The 27186-nt window shown below is 31.6% G+C and overlaps 1 protein-coding gene and 1 non-coding gene across 2 annotated transcripts in view; both read right to left on the bottom strand.

Annotated features, from left to right (window-relative positions):
- The window catches only part of LOC131843857 (caskin-2), a 137204-nt gene extending 128574 nt beyond the window's left edge, over positions 1-8630 (bottom strand). The window contains exon 1 of the mRNA XM_059192618.1: positions 8379-8630. The gene's annotated coding sequence lies outside the window, so the exon portion shown is untranslated. The remainder of the gene's footprint in view (positions 1-8378) is intronic.
- Positions 8631-26462: 17832 nt separating this feature from the next.
- Trnal-uag (transfer RNA leucine (anticodon UAG)) lies at positions 26463-26542 on the bottom strand. Its single transcript has one exon. It is a non-coding gene; the product is annotated as a tRNA-Leu (tRNA).
- Positions 26543-27186: the final 644 nt, after the last annotated feature.

The following is a 27186-nucleotide window of genomic DNA, read 5'->3' as shown; positions in this document are numbered from 1 at the left end:
GTTGCTTTCATTTGCATATTGGGATTTAACTGTATAAGACTTGTTTACAAATACTACAGAGCTAACGAAATACTCGTATACTAGTTATAAATTAATTTTAATTTAAAATGAAAAATTTGTAATTACATATTATTTTTATGAATTAACTAGCTATTACACGCGACATCGTTCGCGAACTAAAATAGATATTATTATTTTTTAAATAACAGTAGTACATAATGTACATAGTACTGGTATATAATTTCATATATATTTAGTAAAAAGCTGTCAATTTTATTTACTTGTATAGAATATGTCTCCTTTGACAAATAAATATTTTCTCTGTAGCGTTTGTTTATGTCATTGCTTCATTAAAGTGTTTCAAATTAACGACACGTATCAAATTACTCAAATACGAGAGTAAGTAATTAAATTATTACGATTACTCAACGCACCATCCCATCACGTGCGAGTTTTAATACATCATCGTGAAAACATAAAAAAACTTCTCTTTTTTATATTTTTTTAACAAAATGTGTAGTTAATGTTCGTCATACACACTAATGATTATAACGCTTTAGGTTTTTTTAATTGAAATGACGGCTCACCACGGACATCACGTTATCATATGATGCCTGTGATAATACCATGTCTTGCCATTCCGAAGCACTAAGATGTTATGCCTACATATTCTTTGATTTCACTGAAACCCAGATTACAAAGCAAACTGCTTGGCGGCTGAATCTATTATATTATCCAATAAATAAATATATATATTTTTATAGAATTATGAACAAATGAAAAGAAATGTCACAAAACATTTTTCTTGATATTATCAAAAGGCAGTTATTAGTTATCAGCCAGTAGTTGATAAAGGTTCGTTAACTTTGCTGACATTAAAATCAGCACTGACTTATTCGCTGATAGCAGTTTATTCAACTAGTTAATCAATTGACATGTATGTGCAATGCCATGTACTTGTAACTACACAGAAAATATAAAATGACTAACTTCTGGCCCAGACTTTATCTGCGAGATCATGATTGACCCGTACAAAAAGTAAAGACGTACATTCCAAGCTAAGTGCTAAATAAAAAACAAAGTCACTTTTGAATTTAATACTATAAGTTAGTATAAGATATTTGCAATCGGTCGACGTAAACTCTTTTCTCTTAATACCTATAATTAAAAAAGTTATCTATAGCACTCTACACGTACTTATGGTACATATACTCAATACACACACATGTAGATTATTGACACAAATAAAGTTTAAGTAACACCAACTACACACAAATACAAAACGTAACAAGCATATCACGTAAGGCATACAATTAAATCTCGGCACGGCATACAAAGAAAAGAGAATGACAGTTAATTGTAGGGACTTATATGGCGGTCAGCGCTGGTGAGATACGGGACAGAGAAGACGTTGTCTTACTGTGAGCGATCAGCCATCAGACGTCGTATACAAACTACTACAATCACAGGATATAGAAGTAAGTACTTAATTCTGTGAGGACAATAATATATATGCAGGTCAATTTTTGGGATATAATTAATTTAAGAGTGTGACTTACAGAATAATTTATCAATTAAAAAAGCTGTGACACTCTTAACTCTCACCAATAAGTTTAGTGTCAATACTCCCTAAATAAAGGAGCTATTCCTGACTGACTGAATGGAAGGGATAGTGATCAAATTTTTACACGTAGGCATTGACTTCGACGTAAAATGAACAAAAAAAGATAAGTAAAATTATGATTATTAATGATTAACATTTCGATATTATATAACAACAACAGATTGCAAACATGAATCATAGTAATTCACGAATGCGTCTCACGAAATTAAATAAGTCAAGATAATAAATCATATGTATAAATACAATTTATATAACATAAGTGATAGAAAATATTAACAATTAATGTTTGGTAATTTTAATAAATTTTTCAATTATAAATATAGTTATAGGAATATAACCACAATTAAACATTATTCCATATAAATCGATAACTAAAGTGCTGCTTTATAAAATATTATTACGGCAAAATGTTCGCTATCTGTCTGTAGTAAAACAGCAGCCTCTGAACCAGATGTAGAGCTAGCATGAACCTAAATGGGCATCTTGATTAATAATAAGCAAAACAAATAGGTCGGGGAACAAAGAATTTTGCAAAGATAAATCAACCCTTTGTTTAAATGTTGTATAGAAAAATAAAAAGTTATACTATTGATGAAGATGAACAATCTATTTTATGTTGTAAATAATAAGATATATTATTAAAATTTACTGGCTAATCTACATGGTCCATTATTTACATAAACATATACTATTAAGCCTGCCTTTCATTCAGACAGTCAGAGATTACAGTATATCAAATGTTTCAATACATACATACCACTTTTGATACTCATACATTCATCTACCAATTTATACAAGTTCACCAATTATGGGTACTTTTTATTTTACAAATCTGAATAATCTGTCGAGATTCGTCTAGAATTTTTCCTACAAACATTGCTCACTTCTTTAAAAAGATATCCATAAGAAAACATATTTAATAGAACGTTATATAATTATAACTATTTTCCATTACCGCAAACTCAATAAAGCAAACATCTGTGTAGAAATTGTAATAAGTAATTTCGGTAACAATTCATTCCGAACTGTTCATCCATCATCAGTAATTAATGTAGGAATAATAACAAAGGAATTACACAACGATTGTTTAAGTTGAAGTTGAAGTATCCCAAATTGTTGGGGCGGCAACGTTACTAATAGATCCAGGGAAGGATCTACTTGTATATCTCATACGTTCGCATAAAACAATGTTGTAACCCTTTGCTAATGAATTTCTGCGGAATTTTGTGATGATGTTATATAAATTAATAATAGACGGCCTCCGTAGTATAGTGGTTTAGCTCATCGCTTTACTTCTGACGGTCGCAGGTTCGATTCCTCGCACGGTACAAACATTTGTATTCATATGTATGATTGTTTGTATCGGTCTGCTCTGCTTAACGCAATGTGAATTGTCCACGGATATTATTATTATTAAATTCAATAACAATTTTGTTCTAAATCAGCGTTCTTCAACGTTTGACAAATCAAAGGCCAAAAAAATTTTGTTCTGCATAGCGGGTCGCATCATAGGTATTTTTATAAGGATTTTTTTATTTTCCATTAAAGGTACTTTTTATTACTTAATTGTTGTCGTTATTGAGAGTGGGCCGAGTGAGAGTGGGGCTGTTGGCGGGCCGCAGAAAACACATCGGCGGGCCGCTCGCGCTCGCGGGCCGCGGGTTGAAGACCCTTGTTCTAAATGTTACTAAAGCTTTACTTTTTTTTATTAGTGGTCTGCCAGAGTACTCATAACTTTCTCTCCCTTTATATCATTAGTATAGACACAGATTTTCTAAAGATGTATTTAATCTCTATTTGATTCACGATTAAGTTAAAATTTGTATTTTTTACGTAACGTATAATAAATATATATACATTACTTCTAAATATCTTAATTTTTATTGTGTAGAGATATTTAAACTTTGATTAAAAAAACATTTAAACATTGTTAAAAACGTTAATGTTAATTTATTTCCAAGTAACCTAAATGTATAAGATCCGTGATTAGTTACCGTTCGAATCTGGCATACTGCCAGCATGGTAAGCGTAGACCACCTGTGTTTTACAGCCAGACAAAATAATGTTTACAACTTATATGAAATGTCTACATTAATTTGTATATCGTCTGAATAATAAATGAAGCTATTAAAGGGTTCCGTTTTATTTTTAAAATCAAATATAATTCCTACAAATGATGATGCCGTATAAAAATAAAAAAAAATTGTTCGTTCTGAACTTAAGGCTGTATATGCATACAGCCTTAAGTTCAGTGATCTGGTTGCTGTTAAAATGTAACTCTAAAATATATATTTTGATTCAGATTAAGTACTCGTATTATTGCAGAATTATTTGTTAACTTTTCTGTTACCAACGGAATATACGGAGCATAGTTTATTTACAAACATTTATCATTTTTTACATACTATCTTTTTCATACAGTTAGGAAAGCATCGACATACAGTTATACATATTTATTTAATAAATACTTGGCCACTATTATAACGGAATCAACACAAAAACAAACAGTAATTGGGCATTTAAAGTTGATGTTGCATATTTACGAATCAAATTTAGTTTGAATAATAAAGAGATGGTATAAAATCTACATGTTTGATTTAGTGCCAGCATCGTGTAGTTTTTAGAACATCGTATATCACTACAGATAACTAGTTTTCCTGAATTTGTTTCAAATACGATAAAGAAATGATAAGCGATATATCAAAGTGAGATATGTCGTAAGGCGTCGGAGAACAAACTTGTATAAAGTCCAATAAAAATAACACGAGAGTTGTAACATAAAAAAGGCATAACAAATAGAGTTTCTAGTTACATTTGAATGTTGTTAGTGTTCACTGCAAGTTGAAACAACATTTCTGTGTAATAACATAACAAACATGTCATAAAAATAACAACACAAAGATATATTGTTATTTTAAAAAAAACATAAGACTTTCAATGTAACTTCTACTTGAATTTTCATCGCTGAATTAATACACATTATTTTAGTAGCATAATAAAATAATTTTAAAGAATTTGAAAAACATAATACTTTAATTAAATAGAAAATACTTTTCAAATAATTAAACTAAATACTATCACAGAAAAGACATCATGATTTATTCAGTGTGCGTTTTAGAACTAATAATAACAGGCGCAAACAATACTTAAATAAATTATGTTGTTAGGACTTTTTTCTTATGTACTTTAGTATTTACAACATTAATAAAGATACAAAAGAGAGGAAACAACAAAAAAGAACCAACATCTGTGGTAATAACTCCACCAAGTAATTTATTCGAAACAAACAGGATAACAAAAAAAAACATGAACACGTGAGAATGTTTTAAAAATTAAAGAAAAAAAGTTTCACATCCGACTGTCAACTTTGAGAATACAGACACATACAAATCATTACAAGCCATTCCTATATAAAAGAGATAACGACGCGTCAACAAAAACATTTAATTAACCACAGACATTTATCAAGTTATTGGATTTGTTATTGTTTGTGGCCATTCAAATTGAAAATCAAAATTTCAGCAACGAAGAATGGAAGTGATTAACGATGTAATGTCATCAACGCCCCCCGAGCAATGTCCGAGTCATGCCATATAATAGCAATATTGGAACTCTGGCGTGAAGTAAATTATGTTTGTACCTTCCGGCCCCTAATTAACTGTTATTACTTACGCAATGAATTAAGTCTGTAATATCCAGCGTTAAAATTTCCTTTTCGGCGCGATGATAAATATAATTTTTATTGATTAATCTGATTCTAAATTTGTTACTAACGTAAATCAAGCAAAGCAATCATTTACTCTCATTAGAACCTATACTGCAATATTCAGGTGAAATATTATAGCAACTATTTATAACAAACACATTGGAGCATACAGGATATGGTAATGGAGGTAGAGAAATGGAGGACGTGAATGCTCGACTATTTTAGAATAAGTTCGGGGTAAGGGCGATTTATTTCCAGCTCTATTTCCTTTGGAAGCAGCCTGTCCGAGACGTGATATTACTTCTACTAGATAGATGTCTCGATTAGATACTTTAATGTGGGTGTTAGACGTGGGCCATCGTATTTATAGCAATCAACATTTCTGATGAGCAAATCTACGTTCATTGAATTGCAAAACATGTTTTAAATTACTATAGTAAACGAAAATAAAAGTGATAATAAACGATAATAAGAAACCTGCAAGGTTAAGCGCCAAGCAATTTTCAGAGCTTGAATGTAGCCTATTCAATTACTTCGAGAGGGAAATTGGAGATTAAAGGTGGGATGAGATTAATTATATTAGAAATGGCCTCGTCTGCCACACTTTCCGCTAAGAGGTTTCGCTTTGGGCGCGTTTTAAGGAATGAATTTCGACATAGTAAATTAATTCGTAAAGATTTTTAAAGTGAATTACACTGGCACAGAAATTGTATTAGACATCCTAATGATGCCATTCATCGGAAATAAGAAGATTAAATCACGGTTCTAATTTATATTTTAATATCTTGTCTTTTTACCAAATTGAGGTTTATCGTAGTTGAACCAACTTTGATATCTTTAAATCTCATCATCATACGATCAAGTTGTACATGTACAAGAGGCAATTGAAACGCCTTTTAGATGCATACCATCTGCGTGTTTATATGGTATCCGTAGGGAGTAATTTTGTTATAAATTTGGCAGCTGTCAGGCAGGTGTGTGGAACGTGCCAAGTTTTGATGGCTTAGGTCATTATTATTCCGGTTCACATTAACAGCTGTGTCCTTTAAATCTTCCTTCAAACATTTAATTCGAACTATATTTAGAAATGTATCCGGTGTTATATCTAGTTTCCAATGGTACAATATTGCTCTTATCAGTATAATTCAGCAATTAAATGTAAAACCATATTAATATTCTTGTGGGGTTCTTGGCAATTATTCAAATACAAGGTAAAGTTTAGCATCAACCAAGAATTGTTTGAGTTAGCTTTACAATGTGTTTACCGCGTCGTGTTACTGGCAATACGGTTCTAAAATGGAAGTATTGTATTACATTTCCTTGCAAATTGTTTGAGCTTGTTACTATGTTTTACGACTGCTTTGAAATGTTAAGTTGAACTTATTAGGAGACTTATGTTACATTTTTCATTGGACACGTATATTCAAAAAGAAAAATCTTAATGTGTTTTTGTTATAATTAAAAGATAAGAAAGATGCGTTGTGGTTATTAAAATTATATAGTAAATATTATGTTTACTATACTGTACTTATATTACTGTATGTTAACTATGTAGAAAAAATAAGAAAACTTTTAAAGAACAGATAACTATCGTAGTTATAGTCAAGGCGACGAAAGATGTCGACTATCCCACAGTTGTCAATACTAAGTCGATGCTGGAGCAAGTTGCCATAAATGGCTATGACCATCTACGGGACATTGCCGATCATAAATGGTGGAAAAACTCGGTCCTTCGAGCCGGACTTGACCTCTTTGGATAGTCACCATTCTTGCGAATCTGTGGTTGTTTTATTTGAAAATTAAATGTCTAATAAATATTACGTTTTACTATAAAGAACAACTTTTAAAAATAGCATGTTACGATTTATGCTATTATAGATATTAAGAAACACAATATAAAAGAAGTGCTTATGGATTACCCAGACCCCACGATGCGCTTGCACATCTGCCGGCCCACGTGCCGCCTTCGCTTGTGCAGGTTTAATAAATTAACTTTTTTGTTCTCTCACCGAGCGCATTTATCATTTACAACAGATGCGTTCTCTAATAACAGAGTTACGTTTGGTAATCCATTGTTTAATTAAATTTCCTTCTTCTCTGCGGTTATGATTTAGGTGCGTTGGTGTCTATTCAATTCAATACTATTTTGGCTTTTTGTTATTTCAGTTTGTAGCCTGTTTTTTCATTACATTCGTAAAGGAGCATGTGAGTTTATTTACTCAGAGTTTTTGGTACCTACCTTCAAGGATCAAACATGTGTGCAAAAGAGTGCTCTGTTTTTTGTCTCTAAACATCTGAGGTCAATTTCGTAACATATGTGAAGTTTATGCTTCATCTGGCAAAGTTCTTGAAAGATTTAAAATTTATTTTATACTAGTTGAAAAGATAAATTTGTACTTTTAAGAAGAATTGATAAAATTGAAACTAAAAATATGGCACAACGAAATAATTATTACGATATTAATGGTTAGTACCTACGTAAACTACAAGCTGATATAGATTCACTACTGCCTTTTAAGCATTTCGTTAGTCTCAATGTTATTGTAAATGATTCTTTTCTACAGATTTTTACATGCGTATAGCTCTGTTTTGTAACCTCTATGCCGGTGATTAAATCTCACCATTATTATTAACTGGCTCCATTCAAACACCCACTGTCGTATTCTAGGCGGTTTGGAACTATGTCGTCCACCCACAGCGGCTGGTCCCGTAGGCGCAGCAGGGTCACACACACAAACCTTTATTCATATATCGACTTCTAACTCACTATGTTCATTGTTCATGCTAACTCAAATTTACATTCAGAGTCAATGTCGTTTGACAGACACAAGGTCCACCATTGTTTTGCCTTTTTGGTGGTCCGGATAATGTATCTCAGGGCTCGTTTAAATATTCGAATGAATTTAATGCTTTCTGCAGGATGCTGTCATGAAACATCTATTTTTTTCGTGCAAGCCAAGATCATCATTCATGTAAACAATAGCATACAAAATTTGATAATGAACAAATCCAATAGAACTCATGCAAACATTCATTTTAGAACTTTACCATTTATTTTCATGTTAGTATTCAAGAGGACCATCGGCTCGAAATTCCAGAACCTTTAATTGTAATCACTAAGAACACACATTCATTATTGTTTAACGTTACGAACACTGCAAATAATCCGATTCACTCAGAACTGTAGTGCACCAAGTTTTGTCACAAGTTTGGGTCGAACACACGATTGAAAGCGAATGATACAATACACGTGTACCAATGGGTCGAATCAACGACAGACTGAAGTGAGCGAGGGCAAAACCGGCGTCGTCGGCGAATGACGCGCGGCCGGCAGTAGCACCGTGGCACCCCGTTCCCCTCCCATCGCCCAGCACGACACCGGCTGAACACTGCACCCGACAAATCTGGCGATAGCTCGATACAACGGTCGTGACTTGGCGACAGATTAAACCCACCTTTGTATGAAATTTCTTCTCGTTTTTACGCGGGAATTTCATTTGAGTAGGTCGTGATTTTGACAGGCGTACTAACACGCTCGCGTGGGCGCATGGCCCTTTCGATCGCCTATTTGATAATGTAATAAAACGAGATTGTAAAATATATTTAGGCTACGATCCGAGACCGTTATCTGGCATGTGGCAGTGACAACACATTGGTGCCTGCATCAATAACGACGCGACACGCTAAATGTGACGCTCCAAGACCGATCCAATACATCTGAATTAGATTCCCGTAATAACGATGTTTATCCAGTTGTTAGCATACAAGTGATTTTGTGTTCGATATGAAAGAACATGAAAACCGGTATCTTAAATAGAAAGCTTTCAAAGTTGATGAACCGTATGAGCTTTAAAGTTTAATAAAGATGAATTTATTATTCATCATGCTATATCGGACGTATAATAAGGTATCAATCATAGGGCTATTATGAATAAGTTACTCTCAATTTTAAGTATTCTAGAACTGGCTAATAGACTTTATTACTGTACGTATTACAATTCTAAAATGGCTTTATAATATATTTTAAAATTTGTAGTATATAACATAACAGTATAAATTTACGCTTTTATTGCTTAAACATAAGCATGCCCTAGAACTTTGTCTTCTTCAATATTTGTTCTTACACTCTTCAGAGTGCAAAAATAAATATTAAAGGGAGGGAGAGAGAGAGAAACTTTAAATAAGTTCAGTAAAAATTTAAGTTAATTGGACTCTCAACAGATGTTGCAAATTTTGAATACTTATTACTACTAACATTTGTCAAGTGTTTGCTAGTAGTTAATTTTATCTTTACATATAAAAAGAATATAGCAATTACATTTATTTATCCTATAACTTATCTTGTAATATGCTACAGACATGCCAAATCATCATTTCCTAATTTAAATTCTATATTTTTGTTGGATGGTCTACCAATTCCAGAATTTATATTGGAGCTGTTTTAAGTTCTTTTAAAATATTATTTTACAAATAGTAGGTATAAGTAGGTATTTACATTCCAAATTAATTTTCTAGCCGAAATCAACTCTGATGCTTTCATAATTAAGATCATAATCCCGGCAGGTCAACAGGAGCGATAAGTTTTAAACCAGTTGGGATCACGCCTTTATTGTCCATCCACTTGTGCCCTTGTGGTTTTACTTTTATTCTAAAATCGAGATCTGGGAAGGTTATCTGACAAGGTCGGTCAGATGATTATCATTTTACATCTCTTGTTAAACTCAAACTTGAAAGCTTTTTTTCACGTAGGATATTTTAGGCATTTAATTTTTATATTTCTTTTTAACTATACCGTCCTTGAATGTAGACACTAAGATTATTGAAGTTTAATACATTTGTCTCATTTGACATTGTTGATTATTGTAGTTTAACACAGTGTAATACATTTGTCTATATTAGTTAATCATACTCTTTTTGAACCTTGGTTAACAAAACTAAAAACTTGTTAGACCATAATTTCATACTTCATTTCGATTCTTTTAATGTTAATTGAATAACGGTAAGGAGACTGAATCTATTTGTGTGTAATAATTATGTTCTGCGGACTCCTCTTCAATTCTAATTCGGTTTTGTTCATTCTCATTTTAACCGAAACAAAATATCACTATACTGCTTTTAATCTATCCTAATAAATTTTAGTTAAATTTGTATCTACTTAACAATTTGCATTTCTAGTAGAATTATCTGTAATGATATTTCATTCGATTTTGTAAATGTTATTGGGTTTGAGCATTGTTTTAAGTTGGTTTACTTACTTACCCATTACATTACTAAACCCGTTAATAACCTAATAGATTTCACACATGATAGAAAATATTATACGAAACTTCAACTTAAACAACACTGAAACGCAGTTACATAACGAAAACTAAAGATTCAACTCGAACCGTATCAAATTTGGTAGTAGGTTTTAATTGATTTTTAATTAATTTCAAACATTAATTGTCGATAGTTACAACTCCGATTAATATAAACTTGGACAGTTGAAGAAAAATTTTGAGGCGATATAAACTTCTTTTAACTGCTGATAAAATACGATGATATCGAACTAAAAGTCGGATTTTCTAATTAGAGGTCTCTCCCGTTTCGGTGGGAACCGATAATTAACTAATAAAAGGTGGTATATTTTGCGTTCGTTGTACTCTATGGGTTGTTATAAATTAGTAAAGTGTGAAAACATCCCATATAAATACTATAATTATTATTACAAATTTGAAAGTTTTAAATATTGGTTATTCAATGACGCCAGATTAAATTAATATATTGGATAACATATGGGATTACTCTAATTCTCACGGATTTAACAGTATATTCATGAATGAAGTATCAGATTATGTATTTCTTTATTTAACTTTCATGCACATAAAACAGAAGGCAAAAAATACATATAGCGCACTTAACACCTTGAAGATTATCATAAAATAGAATTAATAATAGTACTTAAATATAAGAACAATATTTTTAAATGTATCAGATTGTGAATAACTATACGTTTTTCATAAAACCTATGCTAAAAACGTTATAATTAAAAGAAAAAAATATGTAGCAATATAAAAGTCCACTCTCGTTATTTACTCTAGCAATCGTAAAAATAAATACATATTATTTTATATATTTAACCGTACATTGACCGTTTTATTAACGTAAATTTAATAAGGTCGACATTTCAAAGTTACACAACGATTATTAAGTAAAGAAATCGCTTCATATTGTCAATTTCACATCTAAAATTATATATAAATAATGAAAAACATTACCATGTCGTTGCAACGCCAGTATAAGCTTATATTTCATCGGCTTAAGTTCATAACCGCGTACTACCTACGCTCAGTTCGCTTGTCACGGAACCCACACGTTTTGTCTCTGATTTGAGCTTCCTATATCATTGCCACACGCTATAATATTATATACTTAGTTCTTTAATAAATGGAACAGTTTCATAAGATTAAATTTACCTTACTTTTTTTCTCCAGTTTTTATAATAACTATCATCATTACAATTAAAAGAAAATATTCAGTGAAATGAAATAGTTTATTATTATATTCTATATAATATGTAATATTATATAGATGAGTAATAATAAACTAGTTTAACGGAAAGAACATTTTTTGATATAGGTTTACCATCTTATTCCATATATTATCAATCCATTCCACATGTCACAAAAATAAAGTTGCTTTATAATTATATAAGTTACTTCCATACTATATTTATGTCAATAAATTCTAAAAGTAACATACAAATAAATATATAACAAAACAAATAACAAATGAACCGTTCATATAGTCTCTTTTAATTCAAGTATAACTGTGTTTTATTGCAAATTGAACATAAGTTTCCGCATATGCATACGCAGTTCGATGCCGTTTGGTAATTTAATCATAATAAAAAATAGCATATAAATTAAATACTAATTAAAATGTCATATCCACCAACATGACATGTGCAATTTTGCAAAAATATGACTTAAATAAAATAAATTTCCGTTTATTTGTATGCGTTTAAATCAAGCCGGAGATAACTCATTTCGGTGGGTATGCATGATCTGCGGCTGGGATGGAATGATGGGATGTTTTTGCGTTGATTTATTTTATTAATACTTCAGCCATGTCAATTGGATAGGTGCTAAAATGTATAGAACACCTATAATTTAATTCATTTGTTGGTTGGTTTGAATTGGTTGGTTTATATGAATACATTTGCGTGAGCAATTGCAATTACTAAATATCATATTTCATAGTCCCCTCTATTTATGACAATATTGTTCTCATAGCAACGTGAATGCTATGGTGTAGTCTGGGAAAACAATAGTAGAGTAGAATTTTTAAATGGTTTATTATCATTTATAAGAAATTATATATTTTATCCTTAAGTTCTTTTATTGATCAAGGGGCTTTCTTTGAAAAGGGTCTTTGAAAGCCGTATGAATACAATTGTTCCTATCCTATCAAGGAAAATATACACTCGTTTAACTTGAAATTCAGTCATCATGTAATAGTAGGTTTTGTTTAATTGTTTATATCAAATACGTCAGTGATCTCTAACTGATACTATAGTAGATAGGAACCTTACCCTCTATTAAATTCCCATCTAAACAATATGCCGTAAAAATATTGTAAGTAATCGTGCAAAATGCAGGTACAATAGCGAGAGTGACGTCACTTACCGCGCCGAAACCGTTCATGTTTGAACACCTACTTCCGGCTTAGGAATTTCAACTTCGCGACATTCAAGTACTTCCTGGAAATTTGTTATTGTCCTTGATATAGTAGATAAAGTGTATGGATACATGCTAATACCACAACCAGTATTTACACAGTAGACAAATTAGCTTCAAAAATATTTCCAAAAATTTTGAATTTATTTTGTCATTTCATGTAATTAGCTTCAAAAATTTTGTCATTTCAATTAAAAAGAAAAACTTCTTTGTTTTCTTACATTTAGGCAGTACGTGAGGCTCATCTACTATAGCGATCTCAGCTATTCCTTCCATGAATATAATTTATCCAAATTCGAATAGACAATATGGAAATTTATAACAGAATTAACAATCAACAAGGTAACGATTTATTTCTCTTAAAATATCTCACGAAAAGAAAAGGATCCGAGGTCCTTTTTAATTTTAAAACCTCACCCGTATTCCGACCGTAATTACAATGCCGTTGAACCTTATGCTAATTTGCAGTAACTATATATCTGGTGTCTCGTATACTCGTATGCAAATACAGCCTTTTTCTGCCTCCCAATTATTTCGGTTTGTTTGGCCAAAGAAATAAATAAATAAACTTGTAAGAAAGAAAGAAAAATACTTTTTTCCATGACACTTAATATTCTTACTTGATTAAAAAACGCTGGTTAAATCAATTTCAGTTTGAACGATATTTATTTATTAGACAATTTGAATCATGTGACAGTTGCAGTTGTAACTCTATAATTCAGTTTGTATTAGTAACTGTCAAATCGTCAATTCATAATATCAAATGTATCAATTTCAATACTTTTCAACTCGGAATTGATTACTACAACGCTATGTAATGTATGTAGGCCCCTGAATACATTTATTTTTAAAACTTATCTGGAGGTTTGTAAAGTATATTTAAATATAACATGTAGTCGACTACATACCTGCAAGGCCACAAAAGCTTCAACATGTCGGACATCTTGCTTTGGTGCTTTAATCATGGATTGGCAATGATATAATTTTTTAAGTCAGTAATAGCACAGATATGGTAATAGATAAAACGAAAGCTTTGTAACCCCCTCCCCCCCTCCCAATTGTTCTTAGCAAGTATATCTATCTTTAAGCCGTTTTAAACCTAAAGCATAAATTTTAATATGAATGAAATTTCTGATATTGTTACTCCATTAGGATCACTGATATCGTTATCATTATTTGAACTTTATTTCTCGCTGAACACTGACTGTAATCATTCATTTACTGTTAGCGAGTTGTGTTAACGCTATACCTCTATTAGGCAGTACAATCATCATTGCTCAAAGAAAACGTATAAGCTTATCCAAACTTAAAAAGGCTGGAACAATATTTACTAATAAAAAAGAAATAGATAAGAATGGGTGCCAACAAGTCTGTAGTAACTACGCCGTACTTATTTGACACTACGTACATGAATTGCGCAACGTGCTTCAATATCGCAATGATTGATCGGGGACGTGTTTATCACAGTTTGATAACGTCAATTTTATTTATATCCCCACTATATACAGCACTAATCAAGTGCTGATAAATCTACTGCTAATGTATAAGCTTTTTTGTGACGTGCAGATAATGTTTATTTAAGGGTGATAATGAAATGACGTACATGCCTGCGCTAACGGTTTACGCTGGCAGGGCACCAGTGGAGGATGATAAGATGAACTTGAGGTAAGTTAGTTAGCCCAACATAACAAATTCACCATGAATTTGTCACAATGGTTTTAGGGGAACCGCGTGACATGGTGCATTGCTAGCAAGAAGATCATCAGTCCACATTACAAACAAATTATCAATAACAATTTACAAAACAAATTACAAACACTTTACAAATAAATTATAATGTTGAAGGTGCCAAAAATGGTGTAGTTTGTATCAGGTAATTCTCTGCACGTAGTATCAATACATTAACTCCTATTAGTATAATCTTTGTATAAGAAAACAAACTGAAAACGATACAATTCCTAAGGGAAACGTCAAGATGTATTAAATCCTCATTTTCTCTCCGTTCTTTGTTAAGGCAAGCGACCAGTCTATCAGCTACCGATTACACATTAGCTGACATTGTCTTCTATAATATTTTTTAAAGCGGCTCCGCTCACAGAAACACACTATACATTTTTATATATTAGCATAAGTACGAGTATATGCTTCTAAAGATAAATGTGCATTTAGTAATTATTTCAGTATATTGTTTATTATTTCTACCCAAAAGGTAGAATATAAATTCTAGCTTTTATTTAACTGTTTGTTTGTTTTTTATTTATTTTAAAATTTGTATTATACATAGTATTTGCAATGGAGACGGATATTTTATTCCAGTCATTAAATCTACACAAACTTATTTTAAATTTGAAGGGCATCTGTCTGTCTACAGTCTATATATACCTTTTCACAACTATATACGTTAAAGGATCTCAATGAAATTTGATATTACGATAGATTTTATCACATAAGATATCTTTTATCTTAGAAAATAATCTGGAAAGGAGTGAAATAGTGCATAAAGTTTCTTCATATGAAAACACCGAGTAACAAAGATTACATATGTATTTATACTTTATATTTGTAATCAATCTCCCTGAGATAACTATTTCGTAGCTGAAAACATTTGAAAGACATAACTAGGTGATGATAAGATTTTAAAACACATCTTACTAGGCCACAGATCTAATATATCCATCTTCTTTTGGAGAAAAACCATTAGAAACTGTTTTAATGCAACCGGAATGGAAAACCAGGTGACGATCCATGTTAAGCTTCGCCAATGTGCATGAATATTGGGAACTTGGGACATAAATTTGCCACGTTATTATGTCCATATTGTCACTCGTGCGTTGCCATTCTGAAGAGCTAAGATATACCGTTTCAGCATCTTGTAATGTCATTCAAAGAAACACATAGTACAAAGCAAGCTGTTTGGCGACTATAGTAGAGACAGGGGTACCTACGTAGACGATTTCATAATGAAAGTAACCTGATAAAAAATAATTAGCTTTAGAAAATAGACTATAGAAGATACAATATTTATTTATACAATATAGGGACTGGTATGCTCTAATCACTATGACTGATTTCCTCTTATTAATTGTTTAACCAGTTGGTTATATATTCAATATTTTTTCTATTTAAGTATTTAATTGAATTAGTGCGAATTGGTCATTTTTATTCACACACTTAAACTTAAAAATGTAAAGTAATAATAAAATTATTTAAGCAACACGCAAGTTTCTTGCTCGTTCTTCTTGTGATGAGACAGCTTTCCGAATGAGCGGTAGATTAAAAAAATGTAATGACTATTCAAAAGTGCTTCAATGTAAGTTTATTTGAATAAAAGATTTTCTATTTCTATTTCACATTATCCAATTAAAATATTATAGGCCTAGCTTATGAAATATTGAATAAAGCTTGTTACTCTGTAAACGATTATTTGGCAGACGACCTTGACGTTACTTACTTAGCCGATTTTATATTTTAATTACGTTATACATATACACTATTTACATGCTAATGTAATGTAATATGGACTCTATTCCCCGCCTTTAGCCTCTGATTTGGGCTGTTCGGCTGTTGTGCGTGTACTTATATTTAAATATTGAAAGTGACTAAAATATAACAATATTAAAATAGAATGTACCAGTTGAGTTCTTTGTCGGTTCTTCTCAACTGAAGTAGATATCTGACCTGGATGATAGTGATAAAAAATATGATGTGCAATAAATAATTTTGAAGGTTTATGTTTGAGTTTATGAATCATCTTTCAATAGGGTTTCATGAGACATGACGAATCACTACGCAGATGCATCTTTAATAGACTGCAAAATAGGGTCTCAGTTCTACTGGATGTTTTACTCAGATTTGAATCCTTAAATAATTTTTATATATTGATTTTATTTATATAGATAGATATAGATACTTAGATATTGTATTTTACTAATTGTATTAATTACTTTATTACTGCAACATAGCTTATAAGAATTGACAATAATATCTTCCCCACCTGTCTTCGTCGTTGATCTCAACGTGGTATATTTTCTTCCACGATACTGTTGATTCTTCTTAATTATGCTTTCAATTTTTTTCCGGGCCATCGACAAAATTGTAACGTGATATACAGTTTCGCACTTAATGGTCGTCGTTTACAATATAGGGTTACAATAGTAGGGTGACCAAATAATATGCTTTAAAATACTGCATGTATACGATATATATTTAAAATAAATTTTAGAAATTTAAAACAATCATTTTGCTAATGTGTAATTAACAATTTCAGATTTATGGCTAATTTCCCACACATCTAGTAGAATTTGGCTAACAAAACTAGACAATATATATATAGAATAGCAAAGAAACTAAAATATTAAAAGTGAAAAAAAGTATTAGTAATAAAAGGAACATTTTGTATATTGTCGGAAGTAGTGTATTACTACATTATGTTATCTGTGCTACTACTATTGTGTCGCGACGAACTGGCAGCGTATTATTACATTATGTTTTTATAAAGAATTTTTATTATATTTTACATAGAACATTATTTTAAATAAGATTAATGGATAAATAACACATTTTGCAGTAATAAATTCTCTCTATTTTATCTATTTTTTTATATCACCAATTATTTTTTATTTGGTTTAATAAGTATCTCGTATACTCGTGCAATTTATTACATTTTTCTTTAAGCTTGTGAACTTGGTCCCTATTTATTTAATACATATAACATATATCTATCAGTAAGCACATTTTTCCACAGTATTCATATACTTTGAATGGAAATAGGAATGTCACCCTACACCACGAAACACCATCAGTGTACACCTATTTTAGTCCAAGTTATTTACATATTTAACGCTCAATTGATAGGGGTTGATCAAATTGGGGAATCATCCGGTTACTTATTATGAAATATAGCTACAGTTATACGGTGTCCGTTCTGGTGTATAATGAAATGAAAACTGAATACTGAAATATTGAATGACAGTAGAATAATGACTATTAATACCTTACTAATAATTACCCTCTAAATATTGTATATACAATCTCACTAAGTCAGTACTATGTTTTTATGATATTAATATTACTTATACATTAATACAAGAAGCAAAAACTTTGCACCCCTTTTTAAGAAAATTGCGCGAATGGAGGAGTATGAAGAAGGAGTTCAGAACGCTAATATATATTTTCTTTATATCCATAAAAAACACATTAAACATATTACCATGTATTTGACGAACCCACTCATATATACTCTTGTTTATTCAAATCTGTGGTCTAATATCGACTACTGTGCGACCAGTAGTATAATTTTATTTCAACAAATTAAATATAAATACTTTAACTTTGGATTCCAAATTTTTACAGATATAAACTTAAAACATTAAGACAAGAATCTAACCAAATGTTTAGTGTACAATTAATATCTGCCAAATACGAGTAATTGTTATTTAATTATTTCGTTTGTAAAAACCGAAACGCTTTAACGGCTTTCAAACCAAGCCGGCGACTAATTAAAGGAGTCCTTTAATTGTTATACGCCAATTTTGACTGCCCTCGAAAAAGAAGTATTTTCTAATGACAAGTGGAGATACAAGTATCTATATTAGCAACTCTTTAAATGCCGCTAATGCGTTAGCGAACAGATTGCCGCTAATTAAACTAAATTAAAGCGAGTATTACATTCTAAACTCACCAAATAATGCGTAGCTAGTAATCATAAAAACTACAACTTACGACAAAATCATTTTAGCTCCCTATAAGATTTTTTTGTTCCGCTTACGACTTAAGAAAATAGTTTATAAGAAACCTGCCCCGGATTCGCACAGGTTTATATGTATTATACATGTATATACACCATGTATATACATGTATAATACATATAAACCTTGCTCTTGAATCTACTTTTGCTAAACACTTCATAAAATCCAATACGTTGTTTAAAGATTTAAGCGAATGAACAGCGGAAGCGACTGTATTTTATATTATTAATTAATAAAGATATACAAAAGTAGACACATTATGTATTTATTTAGTGTAATATAAACAAAGCTGTCTGTGTCTGTCTTTAATTATTTACTTCTAAATCTGCAATTTTGAAAAGGTTTGCACTATTATTTAACTAGTTTTAAATGATAATTTTCTTTTTATTTCATACAAATAAATTAAAAAAAAAATCCATTATACACTTTTAATTATTCTTATTCTTCATTCATAATTCTTACTCATACCTATAATGACGTACAATACGACCACTTATAGTCTATCATCGGTAGATATATACATCATAGATAAGTATGTTATTCCTTCAAGCTACGTTATATTTAATTTATAAGATTCTGTATAAATGTGTTATTTCTTATGTGTAGGTACTTAACACCAGACTAGACAATGGACTGCGATTAGGGAATCCGGTGGAAAAACATAAAACTATTTCCAGACGAACCGCACGTGTGGCATCGCCCGGCCCAATTATAATAATGGATATTATTCTTACGACACTTCCTAACATACCGACATTCCCTGTTTCCGAAGGAAATAAAGACAGTGAATGACGTGTGGACGGTTGGTAAACCAATAAAAATAACAAAGAAATACGTATATAGAGATAGATATTTCAGTTACAGCAAGTACATACAATGTAACTGGTTATCAATAAAAGTTAAACTATGAAAAAAATAATACTTTCTTGGATACTTTAGATAGAGCCATTCAGTCCCAAGGTAAGTAGAGCTTACATTATGAGTACTAGACAACTAATAGAAATACTTAAATATATATTTTTTGTAAATACATAGAAAACATTTAGACCGATACAAATAAACATATTCATAATGAATACAAATGTTTGCGTTGTGCGAGGAATCGAACCTGCAACAATTGGAAGCAAATCGGTTTACCGCACAGGCTCTTAAGACTTCTGCATCTCTTTTCAACTTATAAAGCGTATTAAAAAATCTGAAAAAACACTGAGATATATATTAAATATTTATCTGTGTTTTTTCAGATTTTTACACAAGAATATATTACGATTATGTGTTATGATGGTTATGACACACGAGGTGGAATTTCAGTAGTAGTTTGAATAGATGAGTTCCGCCGAGTATGTTAAATACACACGTATATCGTACGACGTTTTTCAACACACAAGGAACCAGTATAAATAATCATGAAATTATGTTTTGTTCCTTTTGCACTTTCCCGTAGTTTTAGTTTTTTTAATACTGGCTAATGTCGCGAGACGGTTAGTTCGAAATTAAAAAAATAGCAAATAGTGCGGTTATGGAAAATAACATCACTATTTTTTTTTATAACACAGGTCACAAACGTGCATGCGGCTCACATGATGGTAAGTGATTACCGCCGCCCATGAGCACCCGCAACACCAGGGGAATTGCAAGTACGTTGTCGGCATTTTAAAAAGGAATAAGCACTTTTCTTGAATTTTCAATATTGAAGGTGATTCCACAATGTGGTTGTGCGTGGCAAAAAGTTTCAAGAAAACCGAACTGTGGAGGACCGCCATTCATCCAGATGATCAGGGTGGTATTTTAGTTTCTGGCGGGTGGTACGGTGGTGAAACTCACCAGCTGGTATTAATCCGAACAATTCCTCAGAACACTCCCCGTGATATATACGGTAAAAAATGATGAGAGATGATGATGACACAGAGATGCAATATCTCGCCGCAAAGCCAATGTGTCGAGTCTGTCACATAGACGTTGATTACCAATGATTCTGGCTGCTCGGTTCTGAATGCGGTCAAATGGAAGTAGCTGGTGTTTTGGTGCTCCTGCCCAGAGATGAGAACAGTATTCCATATGCGGCCGGATCTGCGCCTTGTATAATTGGAAGCGATGGGCACATGAAATTTAAAAAATAAAATTATTTGCGTTTATAAAGCACGCGTGTTTTGTGAGCTGCTTTATATATCGAAGATCGGTGAAATTAGAAAATATATTTTTATTTTTGTATAAATACAATTAATTATTATAAAAGAAACAATTACATAATGATTTATCTCCTGCATGAAGACTATTGTCGCACGCTACAGATCCAAACACATGTTACAATAAGACCCAGATTTAACATCTGGTAAAAGCTTCAACGATGATTACTGTTCACACGTTTTTAATTTTATAGCGGCAGGCTACTTAGCTTGATTATTATTAATGAGGACATTGTTTGTACACAAGATAGCGTCAGTGTAATAGATCTTTACTTTTTAGGGTTCCGTACTCTATATTAATAATAATATTATTATATTTACAAGATTTTTACTAAACTAAATAAGGGCCAAGAAGGGCCGAAAAAGAGAAAGGTGGACTGTGTGAAAAATGATATGGTAACAAAGGGAGTAAATAACGAGATGACTGCGAACAGGGATGAATGGTAGTGAAAAACATATTGTGCCGACCCCAAATAAATGATAAGTAATGATAGTTAACCTCTAGTCCACGACGCTCTTAAATAACATCGTTATTGAACTTGTGGTTCAATAACGATTTTATTTAAGAGCTATTTAATATACAAGTTTTGAGGAATTGTTTGGCTCTAAAATTACTATCTAATAATACAAATATCAGTTTCCGTTTGCCACTTTAAATTCTCACAGCTTACCGATTAACAACATTTTATTATTACAAATCGCAAACAAATACGCAGGTGCCGAATGAATTTATCTTGTCGCCACTGTGAAATAATGGAGCGGTGGTTCGATACAGCTTTATTTGTGCAAATACTCGATACAGGTTAATGAGAAGTAGAGACATCTACATATTATCAATGCAGTCGTTTAAATTACTTTCATTATTCTTAAATTCTTAAAAATAAATATTATAAATATGGATATAAATTATAGTCGCATCTGTGTAATAATAATTTTATTAATAAAACAAAAAAATTAAAGACCTCCATATTTTTTTTAATTAGTGTAGTATTCAACGCCATTTCTAAATTAAAAATATGGAAGAGTTACAATCATAAAATTATTGAGTGTTATGCATTCTAAATTCAAACCATTTATGTCTTGTACAGAAGACAATATTTTTTATTCACTATTATAAAAAATATTAAATAAGATGTCACCTATAAAAAAATACAGAATCAGCGAGTAGGTAAGGTTGTATTTACTTTAAACAATTTACTTTTACATTCACTCTTGCGTAGCCGTACCTTTTTGCCAGTCTATATGCATATGTATATTATAAAGTATCTACTAATTATAACTTCATATGTTATAGAATACCTATGCAAATTTTCCGACTCACACTTGCCTCACACTACCATCATATCAGACGTTGTAGTTATTTTTTCTCATTAGCTGTTACAACCTGTCACACCAACTTGTCATATCCCTAACATGTGAAATTAATTATTAAAAGACATAAGTATAAGAATGTATTATAAGTAATTATAATAAATCATTTTATATATATAATAATACGCACTAACATTTTCTTTTCATTTCAATTTCTTTTTCTTAGTACAGTAGATACCAGATACATATCACCAGCAATACAAGGGTTATTGACCGTAAAAAGAGTCATCATAATCTGTAAAGTGTATATGAAAATATCACATAACATACTTCCAATAAGTATTTAAAATAAAATTTTCAGTATCAAAACTTATTTTTTTATAGATTACTGTAGGACCTTAACTGGACATATGATTACCTAGGAGACGTGATCAACAAAAGTTAAATTAAAATTCCTCATAAGCAATCAGCTTACATGAATAGGTTAGTGCAAAAGAAGCCAAAAGGGTCTCCTTGAATTCGAGTATATGAAGTTCCATTGTCTCTGCCTACCCCATTGGGAAACAGGCGTGACGTATATATATTTATGAAAAGGTCCCTATAGACCTCTATGCCCGTACATTCAAAGACTTTTGTCCGTCAGTTAATACGTTAACATTTGTTCTTAATTACAAGTATTAATGGACTAGGAACGTGACCGACGGACGAACAACGCGTCTATATATAGAGATCTCGTAATGAGTTGTGTTTCCTTAGCTTAATATTCGTGACACAAAACTCCGTTGTATGTCCAACAAGTTTGTCTTTTTAAACACTTTCTTTATGTGTGATATTTAAAATCACGTCGAGCTGTTGTCGGCATTTACACTAATATAATGATAATAAAACCATCACTTGTCAAGTACCGTTAACTTAACTTAAATTCGTACATTTTCTGTACAACATTTTGTTTCTGAATTCTTCTTTTTTTATAGCATAGTGGTGAGTGATTACCGCCGCTCATAAGCACCTGTAACACGGTAAATTACAGGTATGTTGCCGATCTTATTGGAAGGAATATGCTCTTATCTTGAAATTATTCAAAAATTTACTGGAAGAAAATCCATCTTTACGGATAATACCACTATTACTCTAATTTATTTCCTAAAATCGATACATTCTTGTACTTATAGTTTATGCTACATACATACAAATTAACTTACATGTGATAATTATGAGCTTCGATATTTCGACTGCTAATAAGTCCAACAAATCTGCTCAGGAGTATAATATTCTCAATATCAATTTTAATTAAATTGAGTATTTTAATTAATACGGAAATGGCTTGTACCATTTCCGTATTGATCATTTGTCGTTTGTAGCAAATCCGATATCGACCACTTTAAGTATGCATGATATAAAATATATATGCTCGAGCGCAGTGATGGCTGGCACACACGTCATACTCGTGAATGAGTGCTGCTTGTAGAGACTGATCTGCTCTAATCACTGCGACTGATTTAATCTTCCTGTGTATTTAACATTTGTGATGAGACAGTTTTCCGAATGAGCGGTAGATTAAAAGAACGATGAGATGAAAACCACTATGAATATTCGCAAGTACTTAAATAAGTTTTTAAAAAAAATTGAATATTATTAGTAGAAATAAACAAACAAGAATGGTTAGATCGCTAAATACAATGACAGTATGTAGCTCGCATAATGAGCTGCATTTCCTTACATCGCTGTGTTAACTTGTGTTACTGCAACTGACCGATCAGCCCAGATGCAGCCGCCGCATACAAATCGCGGCGACAAATCCACATGGAATATTTTTTACCGTGAGACAAAACTTTCTTTTGTGTCAACGACTGAGTGCGTAAAGGTATGCGTCTAAGTGCACTGAACACCGTGCCACCGAATTCGAACTCTATGCTTCGAAATTATAAATTCGGATGTTCGTATTCGAATGCATATAACCGCATTTTGCATTGCTTTGTAATAAAATTTTATTACAATCATAACTGTTTGAAGTAAAGTAAACAATTACTGTTCGGTGGGACCACACAAAGTCGAGCCAAACAAAACAAATGCAGTTTAGAAATTAAACTTTAGATTCCTCCAGTGGAATGTTTGAAAATGTAATTTTAATATTTCGTAGATCCTCTGATTTGAATTCATTGTGCTAAATGGAAACTGAATGTTATCCACAAGAAACTTGATTTAAAATTAGTTGACTATGTTACGACGTCAATCCCAGCCTCTAAACTTCTAAATACAAAGGTACTAAGAAAAGAGAAATTTTGAAAAAACTGGCATAGAGTATTCAATTAAATTATTGTATCCAACTATGCATTAATCATATACACGCTACATAATACAATTAATTTTCTTTTAAATAAAATGTGGCTCAATAAAAGACTTCAACCCGGAGGGAATTAAGAAAGGCCCAAAAATAATATTACGAATTTCAAAATCTGCAAAATTAATAAAGATATGCGTATGCAATAAACATTTGTATTTAGAACCTCCCCTTTTTTGTCATCGGTTCAGAATAAATTGTTTTAAAAAACTAACATCGTATTCAATAAAGGAACTTCAACCCTGTGGGAATTAGGAAAGGCCCAACGGGAGTCATTACTATGAACTTCAATATCTGCAGAAATAACGAAGATATGTGTATGCAATAAACATTTGAATTTAGAACCTCCTCTTTTTTGTTATAGGTTCAGAATAAACTGTTTTAAACGACTAACATTGTATTCAATAAAAGAACTTCAACCCTGAGGGAATTAGGAAAGGCCCAACGGGAGTCATTACTATGAACTTCAATATCTGCAGAAATAACGAAGATATGTGTATGCAATAAACATTTGAATTTAGAACCTCCTCTTTTTTGTTATAGGTTCAGAATAAACTGTTTTAAACGACTAACATTGTATTCAATAAAAGAACTTCAACCCTGAGGGAATTAGTAAAGACCCAAAGGGAGTATTTACTATGAGTTTCAAAATCTGCAGAATTAATAAAGATATGCGCATGCAATAAACATTTGAATTTAGAACCTCCTCTTTTTTGTTATCGGTTGAGAATACATTGTTTTAAACAACTAACATTGTACACTTCCGTCTAAGGAAGGAGTCATGAATAGTCATTAGTTAAGTCGAGTAGTTCTCGGTTTAACCCTGCCGATAACCTTCTAATTTAAATTTCATGTACACTCGACGCGACAAAATCAACACTCAACTGTTTAAGAGGCGTAAAAAATGCGCGCACAACGCTCTATGGAAAATTTGTTCAATTGTAAAACATGAAGAAAGCGATTTATGAAACGTAAATATTGTGAAGTGAGGGTTTAAGTACTTGCTGTGGTTTGTGATGTAAATAGATATATGAAGACCTCGGTAGTCTAGCGGTTTTGCACACCGCTTTACTTCGGATGGTCGCGGTATTGATTCCTCGCACTGTACCAACATTTGTATTCATGAGTATGACTGTTTGTCAGATCAGTCTGGGTATTTTCTAGTTATATTATGTATGTATTTATAAAAAAAAAATATTAAAAACTTATTTATTTATTTGTTACATTTAACAACTAAACAGCTAGATGAAATTTATGAATATAGTAACATGAGATTGCAAGCAGACAAACCAGCAGAAAATGATTAGCGCAGATTCTTGATTCTAAGATTCTTAGCAAGACAATATAAACAATACAGTTTATAGATATTACAATAATGCAATAACAACAGTACATAATGGGATAAATAGAAAAAAATCAAATTCCCAAACCCCGCCGAGTTGCCTGTCCACCGCAGCATGCCGATGACACAGGCAATGACAGATTTCTCTGCTCATATTTTACGAACGAACCCAAATAATGCATAAGCAACCAATTTAGACCCTAACGTCTAATTTATTAGGTCGTTATTCACGTAAGTCGTAAATTTCGTGTTTATATCATTTAGATAAATCCAAATTCCCTTTGGTGTCCATTTGTGTAAAACTTTTTTGTTTTACTTTCTAAATAACAAGGGTGAAAGGTATGTTTACATATTAACATACAAAGAGAGACATTCCATAGTAATTACCACAATTCTCCGCTATGAAATTCATAAGTACCTGAAAACAGAAAAAAAATACCATTAACTAAATGATATGATTATGATATAATTTTATAAAAACATGTAATGACAGCGGTGGGATTCGAACCCACGCCCTTTCGGACTGGTGCCTAAAACCAGCGCCTTAGACCACTCGGCCACGCTGCCTATAAGGTTGAAGGTTCAATTTGATAGGATCTATGTATCCCTTCTGTTAATTAAGAAGTAATTAATGTAAGAAGTATATGAAAAAGTTACAATATACAAGGCGGAGTTATTCTAACATTTAAGAACCTTTGATCCGCTAGAAGCAATAGGATAGCAGAAGGTAAAATTGTACAGACCGACTTAAATATATATACTATTTTACTAATAATACCACCAATATACTTAGACATAAACTCAAGATGCACAATGATAGATAAGAAAGTGTCACACAGTGTAAATGTTCTTTATTTTTATATAATGGCGTGGCAAACGAGCTAACCAACATCACGTTATCACGTAACACTGAAATATCATGCAATTTTGTGATAGAAGTTACCATGGATTTCTTACTTAGATATATGATCATTTCTACATGCTCAAATGGTATATTAATATATTCATTAAACATAACATAAAAAATATTCACTTAAAGGTTTATTATAACAATGTTATGGATAATAATCTACTTATGGGCACTCTCATTACTGCCAACGCGTTAAACCCAGAACAAGGTCTGATTCCCAGTGACGTATCTCATTACCTCATTTACACCGATCACTTGTACCAAGCACTTATCTGTGGTGCGACGGGCAATCATTATGGAT

Source organism: Achroia grisella, unplaced genomic scaffold (assembly GCF_030625045.1).
Source record: "Achroia grisella isolate CSIRO2021 unplaced genomic scaffold, CSIRO_AGI_Agris_v1 utg352, whole genome shotgun sequence".
NCBI lineage: Eukaryota > Metazoa > Arthropoda > Insecta > Lepidoptera > Pyralidae > Achroia > Achroia grisella.
This window is presented reverse-complemented; position numbering and strand designations above follow the sequence as displayed.